Below are 18,454 nucleotides of genomic sequence, written 5' to 3' on the forward strand. Positions count from 1 at the left end.
GGGGATTAGAACCACACCAAAGACAACTAGAGAAGCCATAAATACGAATAATTAGTAATTGCCAATTAGTTAAGTATAAATAAGAAAAACATAGTATAAGAAGTTAAACGAGCCGAGAGTCACAGTAATGGGTGACCTTCTCGGGAAGGACTGCGAAGTCATTTTAAACTCAAATTTCGAACTGTAAAATGTGACATTGCGGTCCTTAGGACCCTTATGAACACACTGGAAAAGCGAAAATCACGAAAAAGAACTGTTAAGTCAGTCAAATAATTAGGTCAGGGAGCCGGAAGAAATATTGAATTATTTGCAAACCGGGATGAACCAAAGAGGGGCAATTTGGTCAATTGACCTCGAGAGCTGACTCCTGACCTAACTGTCAAATAAAATCTGAGAAAAGAAAATTTCAGAATCAGGAATTAAATTAAAGAACTAATAAAAAAAAGAAAATGAAAAATTGTAGGGAGATGACATCATGCATGACATCATCCATGATGCCATAAAAGTAATAATTAACATATTTAATTAATTAGATTTTTTTTGGGTCTTCCATAAGACAAATTAAATAAAAGAAAAGAAAAGAAAAAAAAATTAAGTCATCTTCCTTATCCTCATTGCCGCCTCACCTCTCTCTCCCCATTCTTTCACTTTGTTCCACCATTGTTAAGGGAAAAGAAGCTTGAATTTCCCTACTCTATCCCATAAATTCACAAAGTCCCAACACAAAAAATTCTCCTTACATGTTGAGGAAACATTAGAGAGTAAAAAGAAGAAGAAAGAATTGAAGAAAGGAAAGCTTGAAACCCTCCAAGCAAAGGTTAGTCTTCTAACTACCAATTATCTAATCAAATGCATATTTAGTTATTGAAATGAGCTTAGAAACTAAAGAAATGAAATAAAAACACTTTTAAAGGACTAAACTAAAATTTGGCTAGCATGATGTGGAGTGTGTTTTGAATGGTTTGATGGATTTGAATGAGTTTAGAAACTTTATTTAGTTGAATGGTTAGGATTAAAAGCACTAAATGTGGTTAAATGCATGAGGTTGGTGAATTAGGTTTTATGGACCAAAAATGTGAGAAATGAGTAAATGATGTCTTTGACCTATTGTGAAGTTAAAAAAGGTCATTTGTGACCAAATGAGTTGTGTTGGAATGGTTGGTATTAAAGTCAAATTCGGAGGGAGTGTGGTCATGCTGCTGGTAGCATGACCAAGTCAACTTTGAAGGACCAAAAATGAAATTTTACAAGTCCAATTGGTATGGGACCAATTGGGGATGAAAATAGACACTAAATGACACAATTTTTATTTAGGAAGCATGCCCAAAAAGTGACCAAAACCTAGTGAACAAATTGACCAAAGTTGAAAAATTGCAAGTTGCCCAGTACAAACTGACCAAATGAACAATATTTCTTCATTTGGTCATAACTAGAGCTAGGCAGGTCAAAATGACCTGAAATTTTACCAGAGGTTAGACGAGATATAGACCTAAAACTTTCATGAAGAACACAAGCCCAAATTCTGCCAGCAACCAAGCCATTTGGCCACCCCAAGTTGGTGACCCAAAACTGCCAGCACCAAAATTGCCCAGAAAATCTGGGTTGTGTCCAATCTGGCAGCCATAGTTCAAATGGCCATAACTTGAGCTACAAAACTCCAATTGGAGTGATTCAAAAAGGAGAATAAACTTAAGACAATAGGGAACGTTTTCAATGGAGAAAGGTTTGCCAAATTCTAACAGTAGAATGACCAATGGAACAATGCAACTAGGGACACCAATACTGAAAATTTGACAATTTTGCCTAAAGGACTTAAGCTTTGAGAAAATGACCAAAACCAACAAATTTAATGACCAAAATGTGGTATGTGGGTGAAGTTGGAGTTCCCATACCTATTAAGCCTTAAAAAGTCAATAATTTGACTTGAATAGTATAGTGAATAGTAACTCGAAACACAAAAACTTCGAGAACGTCGAATTTAGCACATTAAAGCTAGGTAAAAGTGAAGTTAAATTTATTTTTGGATTTATGCTAAGTTATGGTACTGAAACGCTATGAAACTGTGTGTTTCAGCTGAAAAAGGCTTGGAAGCTCTGAGAGACTGAGTCAAGGCCTAGAGGCGACTCACATCAAGTCTGTGCACAACAATTCTTATTTAAATATTTTATTCTCAAAAATTTGACTTCTGTGATTAATTATGTACTGTGTTGCCATTTTATAATCGCAAACATGACTTTGAAAATTGATCAGATTTTTCATAAATTATTTAAATAAATTTTTTTGAATTGATTTTGTGTTCACACTTAGCATGACAGTATCACATTATTCCTCCTTCATTTATGGGGTTGAGATCGTTTATTTTCCTCCCTATCTGGCTTACCGGTTGAGGTTGAGATCGGATGAGTACTCATTAGCTAGCTAGCCACCTCCCTCATTGATTTTGATTAATGGGGTTGTAGATTGCTTTGTCGTGGTGTACAACACGACAATGATTGGAAATTTTGTGTCATGGCTTAAGTTGTGTATGATTTTGGCAACACTGTGTTTATTAAATTATTTGACTAAATTGTGTTATTATGAGCTTTGATAATTTGTGAAATGTGATTGAGAAATATTTAAATTGTGTTTCATCAATGAATGATTTATGTATTGTATTTTAAATTTTTATTGTGCACCACTGAGAATTTTTATACTCAGCGATAGCTTATTGTAACACCCTCCCGGTAACCACTCCGTACATTCTACTGTTCTGGTGACCGGTGTCAGTCCGGACTTGTAACATCCTCCCGGTAGCAATTCCGCATACCATCGCTCTGTGATCGGTGTCCGTCCTGGACAGCTAGAACGTCCGGAAAAATATTCAAATCAAAGTGAGGGACCATAATTAACTCAAATATTAATGAGAAAAATTTAGTAAAAATTTTAGAAATAAAATACAACCAAGCAAAACGAGCCGGTGCCCAAGCGATGGGTAACCGGAGGGAAGTTGCGCTCGTGAACGAGGAGCCCTAGAGCGGGGGGGAAATTTATAAAATAATTTTTGGGACTCCAGAGAAGGGTCATTGAGGTTCCTATGGCATTAGAATGCCAAGAAAATATTTAGAAAAATTTTTCAATCGGTACAGCCAATTTTGACCCGTTAAGCCAAACGGAGGGCATTTTGGTCATTTCGCCTTCAGAGGTGATTTTTGGCCGACTTGTCCAGTTGAGTAAATAATTAATATGACATAAAATGTGAATAAATATTGTTGAAAATTGAATTGAAAATGATTAGAAAAGAAAAGGAAAGAAAAATCCATAAAAAGCAATTTATGACATCTTTATGATGTCACTTACAAGTCTCCACCAATTGCATTCAAATAAGCATTATTAAAACACTTAAAAGAGTCAAAATGGACCAAAATAAATCTGCTCTTCTTCTTCTTCTTCAGCCAAAACGTGAACTCCCCTCTCCCTCCATTGAAGCTCTTGTTTCAAGCTTGATTCCCTTCACTTCCCACCATAAAATCTCTTCTTCTTTTCATTAAAATTTGTCCACTCATCTTGGGAGAGCTATTGGCAGCCTAGAAAGTGTAGGAAAGTGAAGTTTAGAGGTGGGAAAATCAGCCCTAATCAAGGTTAGTGCATTAGACACTTAAAACTTCTTATTTTCATGAATTGTAACTTGTATTGAGTGAGAATTTCAACTAAAATGAACAAGAATTATGTGTATACATACTATGAATTTTTGGCAGCCAAGGAAAGGAAGAAAAGTGGAGTTGAAGCTTAGAAAATTCTGCCATTAAAGAGGTTAGTGCTTAATTATGCATGTATATCTCTTGTTCTATGTTAAGGACTTAAAAATGAGTATGAAATTGTGGAGTAAATGAATGAAACTTATGGGTATGTATGCTATGGATTTTGGCTGCCCTAAGGAAGGAACAAAGGTGGAGTGTTTTTGATGGTTTTAATAGACTTAGAATGAATTAAATATTATGCTTAAGGTGTATATACACATATATAGTGAATGGAAGTGCTTAATTAGGTGTATGTGTGAATCATAAGGGAAAACTAGGGTTTTGAGAAGTGAAAAATTGAATTGGCTTAGGAAATTGTTAGAGCACATTTTAATGGTCAATTAGTGACCATTTTAGGTATGTTGACCATAATTAGAACTTAAAAATAGAATGGCAAAGTGAAGGTGAAATCTGCCCTAGGACAGCAGCATAGGGACTGAAAATTCAGTCCCTTTGCACTGCCATAACTTGGGCTGTGTTAGTCCAATTGGTGTTTGGCCAATTGGACATGAAACTAGGCTTATAATGGCACATTTTTGCTGAAGAAACCATGCCCAAAAGACCAAAGCAAGAGGACCAAAACTTGGCCCCAATCCGGACACCCTGCACAGCCCTCTGCAGAATTGACCAAATGAACAGTAACTGTTCATTTGGCCATAACTCACTGTAGATTTGGTCAATTGACCTGAAATTTTTACAGCAACAAGTTAAGACATAGACAAACAACTTTCATGAAGGAACCTACCCCAAATTATGGCCAGAACCTAACCCAAATGGCAATGGCAGCCACTGTTCAAACCTGCAACTCTGCAGATTTTGATTTGAGCAGCCATGTTTGGATGACTATAACTCTCTCTAGAAAACTCGGATTTAGGCGATTCTTGAACCGATGGAAACCTAAGGCATAGTAGAACATTTCATATGAAGAAAGTTAGACCAAATTATGAACTTAACTTGGTCAAATTACTGACCAAAGTTGGACCAAAAATCTGCCAGCACCCAATATAGCAGCATGAATAGTGCACGTGAACAGTAAACTTATTTTGGCCATAACTTGAGCTACAAAACTCCAAATGGAGTGATTCAAAAAAGGAAATTCAACTAGACAGAATAAGGAACAACTTTCATGTTTATCATTTCCTCAAATTCCCACTGTAAAAATAACAAATGGAACAATAAAGATGAAGCATGAAAACCGAAAATTTTGCTCAATTAGCATTAAGCTTAAAAATGGTATTGGCAACCAATACCAACAAGTTTGAAATACAAAATGTGGTATGTTTGAGGTGTTAAAACCAATACACCTATTTTCTATCCAAAAGTCAACATTTTTGTTGACCAATGGTGAATAGTGACACCAAAACCAAAAATTGGCAATTTTGCCAAAATGACCTAAGCTTTGAGAAAGTGACCAAAACCAACAAGTTTTAAATGCAAAATGTGGTACATTGGGAGTGTTAAAACCAATGCACCTATGTTCTATGCAAAAGTCAACTTTTTAGTTGACTAATGAAATGAATAGTGACATGAAAACTTGAAATTCAAAAATTGTGAAACTTAACAATGCAAAATGCCCTAGTAGGCCTAATGTGATTGGTTTGGATAGTTTGGCATGCCAATAGGGTATTGTTTTAGCAGTACTGCGAAAGTAAAGGCTTTATGCCTGTATTCATGGCTTTATGCCCGTATTCATGGCTTTTATGCCAATTATGTGATATCATGGCTTTTTAGCCATACTGACTGCATAAGTGGTTGACGCTCAAGGCCCCATGGTATGACGCCCGAGGCACCGCGGTGTCGGTGCCAACGACCCGTTATCCAAAACTGGCCCAAAGATAGGTTACTTGGGCATGGAAAAGTATAACTGTGATTGAACTGATTATTAAAGAAAATACGAAAATTAAGTATCAGAAATGATTACAAAAATACAAAGAAGCTCAAGATCATGAAGAAAATAATTAACGAAATGCATGAAGAAGTTAATATCATAAAACATGATTAGCCCTCGACTAAACAATAAGTTAGTAATTATTCATTTCTTATGAACACAATAGCAAGGAAATTATTATTTTTATTTGCATATTATATTTTCTTGTATTATTGGCACCACTAAGCTTTATGCTTAGCGCGTCGCTTTTGCAACGCGTAGGTACTGAAGATTTGGACAGAGGGCCCAGTAGACCACAGATTCGGTAAGGCAGTTCACAGTTCTGCATAGTGTCCGTGTCACCTCAACTTCTGCAGTGTATTGGTAGGACACTAGGTGTCATTTTGGCATTCTGTAATAAATTTTGATTTTCTCATATGTAATGAAACTTATGTAATGTATTTTGATTTTCATGTAAATAATGCAAATTTGTGTTTGTAAATGGAAAAGTGAATATTGATCTGTAACTGGTACATGATTATCAAATGAGGTGAATGATTGAGAAATGAATGTGAACTGAAAAATATTGAGATTTTGATAAATGGAGTTGAGATGTATGAATAAGAATATAGGAAGTGTTTTTCACAGGTTCCGAAGAACGGTTTTCTCCATTTTTAGCCGGTACTCTGCCGGATTTTCTATAAAATTTTCGGAACCTCGAATAAATTATAATTTTGACAAAAGGCTTAAATAAATTATATTTCACAAGTTATATTAACAAGGAAGAATAAAAATGAATTAAGATAAAATAGAGTGCTCGGCACACTGAGTGGCATAACTTGCTCGGCTACACTGTAGTCGGGTAAGGGGTGTCACATTTAGTGGTATCAGAGCACGGTTTAGGCGTTCGGGCCTAGATTGAGTCCATACCATGCATTGCATTTGTAAGAGTCGAGGTGACACTAACGCAGATCTGCTTTGTCTTTGTTAAATAGGATATGGACCCTTCATCGCAGAGGGCAGTGGAATAAGAAGTAGTAAGTCATATCCCGATTGGGAGTGATATTGGAAATCGGGGAGATACTGCTCCACAATTGCAAGAGGTGCCTGTACAACCCCAACAGGCCTTGTTTGAGCAGATGACTGGATTCTTTCGACAGATGACTGGGGTTGTTCCACCATTGTCTCAGCAGAAATCACCTCTAGGAAAAATTAGGAAGTATGGAGCTGTAGATTTCAATGGTCGAAAGGAAGACGATTCTGCAGCGGCTAAGTATTGGTTAGAAAGGATCGAAAGAGTCCTCGCGACTCCATTGCACACCGTAACGAGTTTGGAGTGTGCGCCATGTTACAAGAAGTCGCATATCGATGGTGGGATGTCAGAACCAAGGTAGTGCCACCAACAGACATAACTTGGAAATTCTTTACGATAGAGTTCGAAGAAATATATTAGCTGTGTTCACGAAGAGGAATGTAAGAGGAGTGGTAATCGAAAAGAGGAAATTCGGACAATCTAGTAATAAGAGGCCGAGAGAACAGTCAAGTCAGACATCTGATCAAAGTAGGAGATCTAGACCTAGGCCTATACCCAGAAGAGATCAACCAGAAATACTAGTAGTGAGTGCACCAGGATTAGCAAGAAAATGTGGCCATTGTAACAAGTGGCATAAAGGTGAATGTAGGGGATTGACTGAGCTCGTTATAGATGTGGGGCCATAGACCATCGTCTCAAAGATTGTCCTAAGAGGAATTTACCACGGACCTGCATGCAGGCCGTGGAAGGACCAAGTACAACAGTAACACCACTTCCAAATGTCACCCAAGCCGGAGAGGAGCAAGAAGCCCCAGATGTGAATTTGAGGTAAAATATTTCTTTTATGATATGCCTAAGTGTATAATGATAGATTCGAAAAGACTAAATGGTACCATGTATCCAAAAGAAGTAGACAGATGGAGTAATAGAAAGGTAAAAGAAGTATCTTAGAACCAAAATATCCAAAGAAATTTCGAGGACGAAATTTAAATTAGAGGGGAAGAGTTGTAACATCCTCCGTAGCAATTCATACCACTGCTCTTGACCTGTCCTGTCTGACAGCTAGAACGTTCGGAAAAATATTCAAATCAAAGTGAGGGACCATAATTAACACAAATATTAAAGAGAAAAATTTAGTAAAAATTTAAGAAATAAAATACAACCAAGAAAAACGAGCCGGAGCCCAAGCGATGGGTAACAGGAGGGAAGTTGCTTCTGCAACGAGGAGCCCTAGACCGGGGAAAATTAAAAAATAATTTTAGGGACTCCAGAGAAGGGTCATTGAGGTTCCTATGGCATTAGAATGCCAAGAAAATATTTAGAAAAATTTTTCAATCGGTACAGCCAATTTTGACCCGTTAAGCCAAACGGAGGGCATTTTGGTCATTTCGCCTTCAGAGGTGATTTTTGGCCGACTTGTCCAGTTGAGTAAATAATTAATATGACATAAAATGTGAATAAATATTGTTGAAAATTGAATTGAAAATGATTAGAAAAGAAAAGGAAAGAAAAATCCATAAAAAGCAATTTATGACATCTTTATGATGTCACTTACAAGTCTCCACCAATTGCATTCAAATAAGCATTATTAAAACACTTAAAAGAGTCAAAATGGACCAAAATAAATCTGCTCTTCTTCTTCTTCTTCAGCCAAAACGTGAACTCCCCTCTCCCTCCATTGAAGCTCTTGTTTCAAGCTTGATTCCCTTCACTTCCCACCATAAAATCTCTTCTTCTTTTCATTAAAATTTGTCCACTCATCTTGGGAGAGCTATTGGCAGCCTAGAAAGTGTAGGAAAGTGAAGTTTAGAGGTGGGAAAAATCAGCCCTAATCAAGGTTAGTGCATTAGACACTTAAAACTTCTTATTTTCATGAATTGTAACTTGTATTGAGTGAGAATTTCAACTAAAATGAACAAGAATTATGTGTATACATACTATGAATTTTTGGCAGCCAAGGAAAGGAAGAAAAGTGGAGTTGAAGCTTAGAAAATTCTGCCATTAAAGAGGTTAGTGCTTAATTATGCATGTATATCTCTTGTTCCATGTTAAGGACTTAAAAATGAGTATGAAATTGTGGAGTAAATGAATGAAACTTATGGGTATGTATGCTATGGATTTTGGCTGCCCTAAGGAAGGAACAAAGGTGGAGTGTTTTTGATGGTTTTAATAGACTTAGAATGAATTAAATATTATGCTTAAGGTGTATATACACATATATAGTGAATGGAAGTGCTTAATTAGGTGTATGTGTGAATCATAAGGGAAAACTAGGGTTTTGAGAAGTGAAAATTGAATTGGCTTAGGAAATTGTTAGAGCACATTTTAATGGTCAATTAGTGACCATTTTAGGTATGTTGACCATAATTAGAACTTAAAAATAGAATGGCAAAGTGAAGGTGAAATCTGCCCTAGGACAGCAGCATAGGGACTGAAAATTCAGTCCCTTTGCACTGCCATAACTTGGGCTGTGTTAGTCCAATTGGTGTTTGGCCAATTGGACATGAAACTAGGCTTATAATGGCACATTTTTGCTGAAGAAACCATGCCCAAAAGACCAAAGCAAGAGGACCAAAACTTGGCCCCAATCCGACACCCTGCACAGCCCTCTCAGAATTGACCAAATGAACAGTAACTGTTCATTTGGCCATAACTCACTGTAGATTTGGTCAATTGACCTGAAATTTTTACAGCAACAAGTTAAGACATAGACAAACAACTTTCATGAAGGAACCTACCCCAAATTATGGCCAGAACCTAACCCAAATGGCAATGGCAGCCACTGTTCAAACCTGCAACTCTGCAGATTTTGATTTGAGCAGCCATGTTTGGATGACTATAACTCTCTCTAGAAAACTCGGATTTAGGCGATTCTTGAACCGATGGAAACCTAAGGCATAGTAGAACATTTCATATGAAGAAAGTTAGACCAAATTATGAACTTAACTTGGTCAAATTACTGACCAAAGTTGGACCAAAAATCTGCCAGCACCCAATATAGCAGCATGAATAGTGCACGTGAACAGTAAACTTATTTTGGCCATAACTTGAGCTACAAAACTCCAAATGGAGTGATTCAAAAAAGGAAATTCAACTAGACAGAATAAGGAACAACTTTCATGTTTATCATTTCCTCAAATTCCCACTGTAAAAATAACAAATGGAACAATAAAGATGAAGCATGAAAACCGAAAATTTTGCTCAATTAGCATTAAGCTTAAAAATGGTATTGGCAACCAATACCAACAAGTTTGAAATACAAAATGTGGTATGTTTGAGGTGTTAAAACCAATACACCTATTTTCTATCCAAAAGTCAACATTTTTGTTGACCAATGGTGAATAGTGACACCAAAACCAAAAATTGGCAATTTTGCCAAAATGACCTAAGCTTTGAGAAAGTGACCAAAACCAACAAGTTTTAAATGCAAAATGTGGTACATTGGGAGTGTTAAAACCAATGCACCTATGTTCTATGCAAAAGTCAACTTTTTAGTTGACTAATGAAATGAATAGTGACATGAAAACTTGAAATTCAAAAATTGTGAAACTTAACAATGCAAAATGCCCTAGTAGGCCTAATGTGATTGGTTTGGATAGTTTGGCATGCCAATAGGGTATTGTTTTAGCAGTACTGCGAAAGTAAAGGCTTTATGCCTGTATTCATGGCTTTATGCCCGTATTCATGGCTTTTATGCCAATTATGTGATATCATGGCTTTTTAGCCATACTGACTGCATACGTGGTTGACGTTCTGCGTCCCATGGTATGACGGCCCGAGGCACCGCGGTGTGCTGTGCCCACGACCCGTTATCGATCGATCGTCAAAGATAGGTTACTTGGGCATGGAAAAGTATAACTGTGATTGAACTGATTATTAAAGAAAATACGAAAATTAAGTATCAGAAATGATTACAAAAATACAAAGAAGCTCAAGATCATGAAGAAAATAATTAACGAAATGCATGAAGAAGTTAATATCATAAAACATGATTAGCCCTCGACTAAACAATAAGTTAGTAATTATTCATTTCTTATGAACACAATAGCAAGGAAATTATTATTTTTATTTGCATATTATATTTTCTTGTATTATTGGCACCACTAAGCTTTATGCTTAGCGCGTCGCTTTTGCAACGCGTAGGTACTGAAGATTTGGACAGAGGGCCCAGTAGACCACAGATTCGGTAAGGCAGTTCACAGTTCTGCATAGTGTCCGTGTCACCTCAACTTCTGCAGTGCATTGGTAGGACACTAGGTGTCATTTTGGCATTCTGTAATAAATTTTGATTTTCTCATATGTAATGAAACTTATGTAATGTATTTTGATTTTCATGTAAATAATGCAAATTTGTGTTTGTAAATGGAAAAGTGAATATTGATCTGTAACTGGTACATGATTATCAAATGAGGTGAATGATTGAGAAATGAATGTGAACTGAAAAATATTGAGATTTTGATAAATGGAGTTGAGATGTATGAATAAGAATATAGGAAGTGTTTTTCACAGGTTCCGAAGAACGGTTTTCTCCATTTTTAGCCTTGATCTGCCGGATTTTCTATAAAATTTTCGGAACCTCGAATAAATTATAATTTTGACAAAAGGCTTAAATAAATTATATTTCACAAGTTATATTAACAAGGAAGAATAAAAATGAATTAAGATAAAATAGAGTGCTCGGCACACTGAGTGGCATAACTTGCTCGGCTACACTGTAGTCGGGTAAGGGGTGTCACAGGACAGCTAGAACGTCCGGAAAAATAATTAAACTTAAGAGAGGGACCATAATTAATTCAAATATTAATAAGAAACACTTAGTAAAAATTTTAGAAATAAAATACAACCAAGTTAAACGAGCCGGTGCCCTAGCGATGGGTAACCAGAGGGAAGTTGCGGTTCTCGCAACGAGGAGCCCTAGACCCGGGGGAAAAATTATAAAATAATTTTTGGGATTCCAGAGAAGGGTTATTGAGGTTCCCATGGCATTAGAATGCCAAGAAAATACCTAGAAAAAATTTTCAATCGGTACAGACAATTTTGACCCATTAAGCCAAACGGAGGGCATTTTGGTCATTTTGCCTTCAGAGGTGATTTTTGGCCGACTTGTCCAGTTGATTAAATAATTAATATGACATAAAATATGAATAAACATTACTAGAAATTAAATTGAATTTGAGTAGTGATGAAAAGAAAAGAAAAATCAAAGAAAAGCTTACTTATGACATCATGGTGATGTCATTAAGAAATTATGACCGATCACAATTAAGCCATCCTTTGACTAACCATTAAAAGAGATAATTGAGACTAAGAAATAAAAGAAAAACCAGCATCCACCCTCTTTCCCATTCCAGCCGAAATCCCTATCCATTCTCCCTCCATTAATCTTCAATCAAAAGCTTGATTTTTCCCTTGTTTACACCACAAAACCCTAACTTCTCTTCATTAAAGCTTTACCCTACATCTTAAACAAGCTCTTGGCAGCCAACAAAAGGAAAGAAATTGAACTTTGGGGCTTGGAAAAATTCTGCCACTTGAGGTTAGTGCACCTATATCCATTAAACTCTTTATTTTCATGGTTTGGGACTTGAAACTAGTAAGAATTGTGATTAAAATTAACAAAAACTTATGTGTATAACATCTTGAATTTCGGCTGCCCTAGCTATGGAATAGGGGGAAGTGTTTTGATGAGCTTAGAGTGAAATAGAAACCATGTTGAAGTGATAAACATATGAGCAATGCATTGGTAGCTACTAAGATACATGGCATAAACCATGAATTTGAATTAGGGTTTGGAAAGGTGAAAATGTGACTTGGCTTAGGAAATTATTAGAGAGCATTTTAATGGTCAATTAGTGACCATTTTAGGTAATTTGACCAACAAAGGGACTGAAAAATAGGATTCCAAAGTGAGGTTGCAGGCTGCCCTAGGACAGCAGCATAGGGACTGAAAATTCAATCCATTTGCACTGCCATAACTTGGGCTGTGTTAGTCCAATTGGTGTTTGGACAATTGAACATGAAACTAGGCTTATAATGGCACATTTTTGCTGAAGAAACCATGCCCAAAAGACCAAAGCAAGAGGACCAAAACTTGGCCCCAATCCGGACACCCTGCACTGATTCTGCAGAATTGACCAAATGAACAGTAACTGTTCATTTGGCCATAACTCACTGTAGATTTAGTCAATTGACCTGAAAGTTTTACAGCAATAAGCTAAGATATAGACAAACAACTTTCATGAAGGAACCTACCCCAAATTATGGCCAGAACCTAACCCAAATGGCAGTGGCAGTCACTATTCATGTTACTGTAGATATGGTAATTCTGCAGTTTTGGCAATCCGGCCAGCTTGGGTTTTTGGGCCATATCTGGAGTTACAAAACTCCAAATGGAGTGATTCAAAAAAGGAAATTCAACTAGACAAAATAAGGAACAACTTTCATGTTTTACATTTCTTCAAATTCTCATAGTAACAGTGTCCAATGGAACAGTGAAGTTGACTCATCAAAACTGAAAATTCTGTTTGTGTTGGTTTAAACTTGAAATGGTATTAACACTTAATGCCAACAAGTTTTAAACACAAAATGTGGTATGTTGGGAGTGCCAAAGTCAATGTACATATTTTCTATCCAAAAGTCAACATTTTTGTTGACCAATGAGGTGAATAGTAATACCAAAGCATAAAATTCACAAATTGAAGAATTTAAAAGTTTCAAATGCCCTAGTATACCTAACAAGATTGGTTTGGATAGTTTGGCATGCCAATAGGGTTCAGTTAGCAGTACTGCACATGGCAATATGCCATTCCGTGATTTCATGGCTTTTAGCCATTCTGACTTTGTATTAAGACTTGGCCTTGTGCCTGAGATTATTTACAGTTTGGTAGCTGTTCTGTTGCACACCGTGTGATGCATATGCGACCGATGGTGTGACGGCCCTAGGTATTAGATACCCAGTGCGGTTACCGTTATCGATCGATCGTCTAGTGTAGGTTACTTGGGGCAACCAAATGAATAAAAGTGGACAAAGTAAATAATATACAAATACCAAGCAAATGAAACATATACATTCACTACACATTTAAATTCTTGCTATTTTCTTTTATTATATTATTGCACCACTAAGCATTATTGCTTAGCGCGTTGATTTTGCCACGCGTAGGTACTGGAGATACCGATCGTGAGCCCAGTAGACCACAGACTGGGTGAGTCCATTCGGCAGTTCTGCTCAGTGTCCGTGTCACCTCAACGTCTGCTGTGCATTGGTAGGACACTAAGTGTCATTTTAACATTTTGTAACTTAATTTTGTTTTCTCATATGTAATTAAACTTGTGTAATGTACATTAATGTTTATGTAAATTATAAAAATTGTGCTTGTGAATGGAAATGTAAATGTTTACTTGTGATTTATATATGATCATCACATGTGATGGATGATTGAGAACTGGAATTGAAATGTTGTTGAGATCTTAATGTTGAGAATTTGTTGATAAATTGAGGTTGGGATTGTTTGAAAATTATTTGGAAGTGTTTTTAAACAGGTTCCGAAGAACTGTTTTCTCCATTTTTAGCCGGTACTCCGCCGGATTTCCTTTAAAATTTTCGGAACCCCAAATAAATAATAATTTCGATAAATGGCTTAAATAAATCATATTTCATAAATTAGCTTCAAAAGCATGACACAAATTAAGTAAGGTATATTAGAGTGTGCCAGTACACCGTGTGGCTTTACTTACTCGGGTATACTATACACGGGTAAGGGGTGTCACATTTAGTGGTATCAGAGCACGGTTTAAGCGTTTCTGGGCCTAGATTGAGTCCATACCATGCATTGCATTTGTAAGAGTCGAGGTGACACTAACGCAAATCTGTTTATCTTTCTTATTTTGAATAGGATATGGATCCTTCATCTCAGAGAGCCGTTGAGGAGGAAGTGGAGAGTAATGCTCCACCTGCAACAGCTGAGATTGGGGGCATGAGAGAATCTGCTCCGCCAGCTCAGGCAGAGCCTGCTCAGCCTCCACAGGCCATGTTCCAACAAATGGCCGATTTCTTCAGACAAATGGCCGGGGTAATGCCAGCACCACCACCACCACTAGCTCCACAGCAGAAATCACACCTGGAAAGGTTAAGAAAGTTTGGGGCAGTGGATTTCTATGGCAAGAGAGAAGATGATTCTGTTGCAGCCGAGAATTGGTTGAACAGAACAGGCAGAGTTCTAAAACAACTCCACTGCACTCCAGAGCAAAACCTGGAAGCTGCCATATCTCTGTTGCAAGATGATGCTTGTGAGTGGTGGGACACTGTGTCCAGTGAAGTGCAGCCAGAAGCTGTAACTTGGGACTTCTTTCTCTCCGAGTTTAAGAAGAAATATGTGGGTACTGTATACCTAGAAGAGAGAAGAAGGGAATTTATTAACCTGAGGCAGAGACAGTTGTCAGTGGCCGAATATGAGAAGGAATTCGTAAGATTAAGCCGCTATGGAAGGGAGATAGTCCCTAATGAAGCTGAAAGGTGCAAGAGATTTGAAGATTTACTAAATGACATGATCAAGATCCAGCTCACTTCATTGGGAATAACTGAATTTACCAAGTTAGTTGAAGCTGCATTAAAGGTGGAAAAAGTAAGAATCGGTGAGCGGACTAGAAGAGAGAGACAAGAGGGGACCGGTCGCCTAGCTCACGCCGTGATTTGGAAAGAAGTTCAAGGGTCCACACCGCACGAGTTCAGCTCACCACATGGTCGAGTCGGTCTCGGGGCCCAGCCACGATTCACCCCTAGGAGAGGTCAGTCCACACCATCAGTGGGCAGCTCTCCAGGGATGGGGTTCAGGGGACCAGCCCCAACATCTCCTGCATGTCCACACTGCCTTAAATGGCACAAGGGGGAGTGTTGAGAGTAATCAGTGCTGCTTGAGATGTGGGTCGACAGAGCATCGGTGAGAAATTGTCCACGCAGAACCACTACAACTGCTCCAACACAAGCAGACAGACCTGCTCCTACACCACAGAGAGGTAGAAAATCTGGCAAATCTGACGCAGTGGGACCATCACAGAGGCCTGCATCTGAGCCAGCAGAGAGGCCAGATAACAGACCACCTACTAGAAATTATGCCCTGAGAGCTCAGGAGGAGCAAGATGCCCCGGACGTCATCAGGGGTACGTTCTCCCTCTACAATACTCCTGTGCATGCATTGGTGGATCCAGGATCCACTCATTCCTACATTTGCATCAACCTAGCCGTAGAAAGGGGGATATTGGTAGGGGATAGTGACCAAGACATTCTGGTCACTAATCCATTGGGCCACAGTGTGGTAGTGAACAAAGTATACAAGGGTTGCCCGTTAAGGATTCAGGGGTATAAATTCTTGGCAGACCTAATTGAGTTACCCTTCCATGAGTTTGACGTGATATTGGGAATGGACTGGTTGTCACGTCATCAGGCAATAGTTGATTGCAAATTGAAGAGAATTTCTCTAAAAACTTCAGAGGGTAATGAGATCACAGTTGTGGGGGAAAGGACAGATTTCTTGTCCAATGTCATCTCAGCCACAGTTGCAAGTAGAATGATGAGAAAAGGCTGTGAAGCCTACCTAGCACATGTGGTGGATACTAGGCAGGCTAAGCCAAACTTGAGTGACATACCCACAGTGAGAGACTTCCCAGAGGTATTTCCTGAAGAGTTGCTTGGTTTGCCACCAGAAAGGGAAGTTGAATTTGCTATTGAGACACTGCCGGCAAAGACCCATGTCCATTGCTCCTTATAGGATGGCACCCACAGAATTGAGGGTGTTGAAAACTCAGTTGCTAGAGTTGCTAGATAAGGGGTTCATACGCCCCAGTGTGTCACTATGGGGAGCTCCAGTGCTGTTTGTGAAAAAGATGGATGGGACTTTGAGGCTTTGCATTGATTCTGGCGATTGAATAAAGTGATCGTGAAGAATAAATATCCGTTGCCTAGAATTGATGATCTGTTTGATCAGTTGAAGGGAGCAGAAGTATTTTCTAAGATTGATCTCGCATCGGTATCATCGATTGAGGGTGAAGGATGTAGATGTGCCCAAGCGCATTCAGACCCGACACGGGCATTATGAGTTTCTGGTGATGCCCTTTGGCCTAACAAATGCACCAGCTGCATTTATGGACCTTATGAATCGTATCTTCCATCCATACCTAGATCAGTTCGTAGTGGTCTTTATTGATGATATTTTGGTGTATTCCAAGACCAGGGAAGAACATGATGAGCATTTGAGGATTGTTTGCAAACCACGAAGGAAAAGAAGTCAGTATGCTAATTTGTCCAAGTGTGACTTTTGGCTGAATGAGATTGCATTACATTGACACATAGTGTCAGCTGATGGGATTATGGTGGATCACAAGAAAATAGAAGCGATGATGGAATGGAAGCCTCCCAGAATACGATCGAGGTCGAAGTTTCTTGGGGCTATTTGGGTATTACAGAAGATTTGTGAAGGATTTTCCCTAATATTGCTCCAATGACCAAGTTATTACACAAGAATGTCAGATTTGACTGGAATGACAAGTGTCAGACCAGTTTTGAGAAGTTGAAGGCTATGTTGACAGAGGCACCCGTGTTAACACAGCCAGTGTCAGGAAAGGACTTTGTGGTCTACAGTGATGCCTCTCATAATGGGTTAGGGTGTGTATTGATGCAAGAGGGGAAGGTGGTCGCCTATGCTTCCAGGCAGTTAAGGCCACATGAACAGAACTACCCTACCCATGATCTAGAGCTTGCAGCAATTATCTTCGCACTGAAGATATGGAGGCATTACTTGTATGGTGAAAAGTGCTACATTTATACAGACCACAAGAGTCTAAAATATTTGCCAACTCAGAGGGAGCTCAACCTTAGACAGAGGCGATGGATTGAGTTCCTGAAGGACTATGATTGTGTGATTGACTATCATCCTGGGAAGGCAAATGTAGTTGCTGATGATTTGAGCAGAAAATCCATGACAGCCTTGAGATCATTGAATGCCCATCTATCTTTGATTCGAGATGGAGCTATTTTGGCTGAGTTGCAAGTGAGGCCAAACCTGCTACAGCAGATTTTGGATGGGCAAAAGGCAGATGAAAAGTTAACGGCCATTATGAGCAAAATCCCAGAAGGAAAAGCAACTGACTATGAGGTAAAAGCAGATGGGTGTCTGTACTACAAAGGAAGACTGTGTGTACCAGATGATGGGGAAATGAAGACCAGTATTCTAAAAGAGGCACACACCAGTGTATATGCTATGCACCCAGGAAGTACAAAGATGTATCATGATCTGAAGCTTCAGTATTGGTGGCCTGGTATGAAGAGGGATATAGCTGACTATGTGACTAAATGCTTGACATGTCAGCAAATTAAGGCAGAACATCAAGTTCCATCAGGTTTGCTACAGCCTATAAGCATACCTGAATGGAAATGGGATCGGGTCACCATAGATTTTGTAAGTGGTCTACCTCTCACCCGGAAGAAACATGATGCAGCATGGGTGATAGTTGATAGATTGACAAAGTCAGCACACTTTCTCGCGATTAGGACCGACTACTCACGGAGAAGTTAGCGTAATTGTATATCGCTGAGATAGTTAGATCGCATGGAATCTCACTTTCCATCATATCGATCGAGACCCAAGGTTTACATCGAGATTTTGGAAGAAGTTGCATGAATCCTTGGGTACACAACTCCATTTCAAAGACTTTCCATCCTCGACGGACGGCAATCCGAAGAGTAATCTGTAAACAATTGAACCAATTGAATTAGTACAAATA

Source organism: Hevea brasiliensis, chromosome 4 (genome assembly GCF_030052815.1).
Source record: "Hevea brasiliensis isolate MT/VB/25A 57/8 chromosome 4, ASM3005281v1, whole genome shotgun sequence".
NCBI classification, from domain to species: Eukaryota; Viridiplantae; Streptophyta; class Magnoliopsida; order Malpighiales; family Euphorbiaceae; genus Hevea; species Hevea brasiliensis.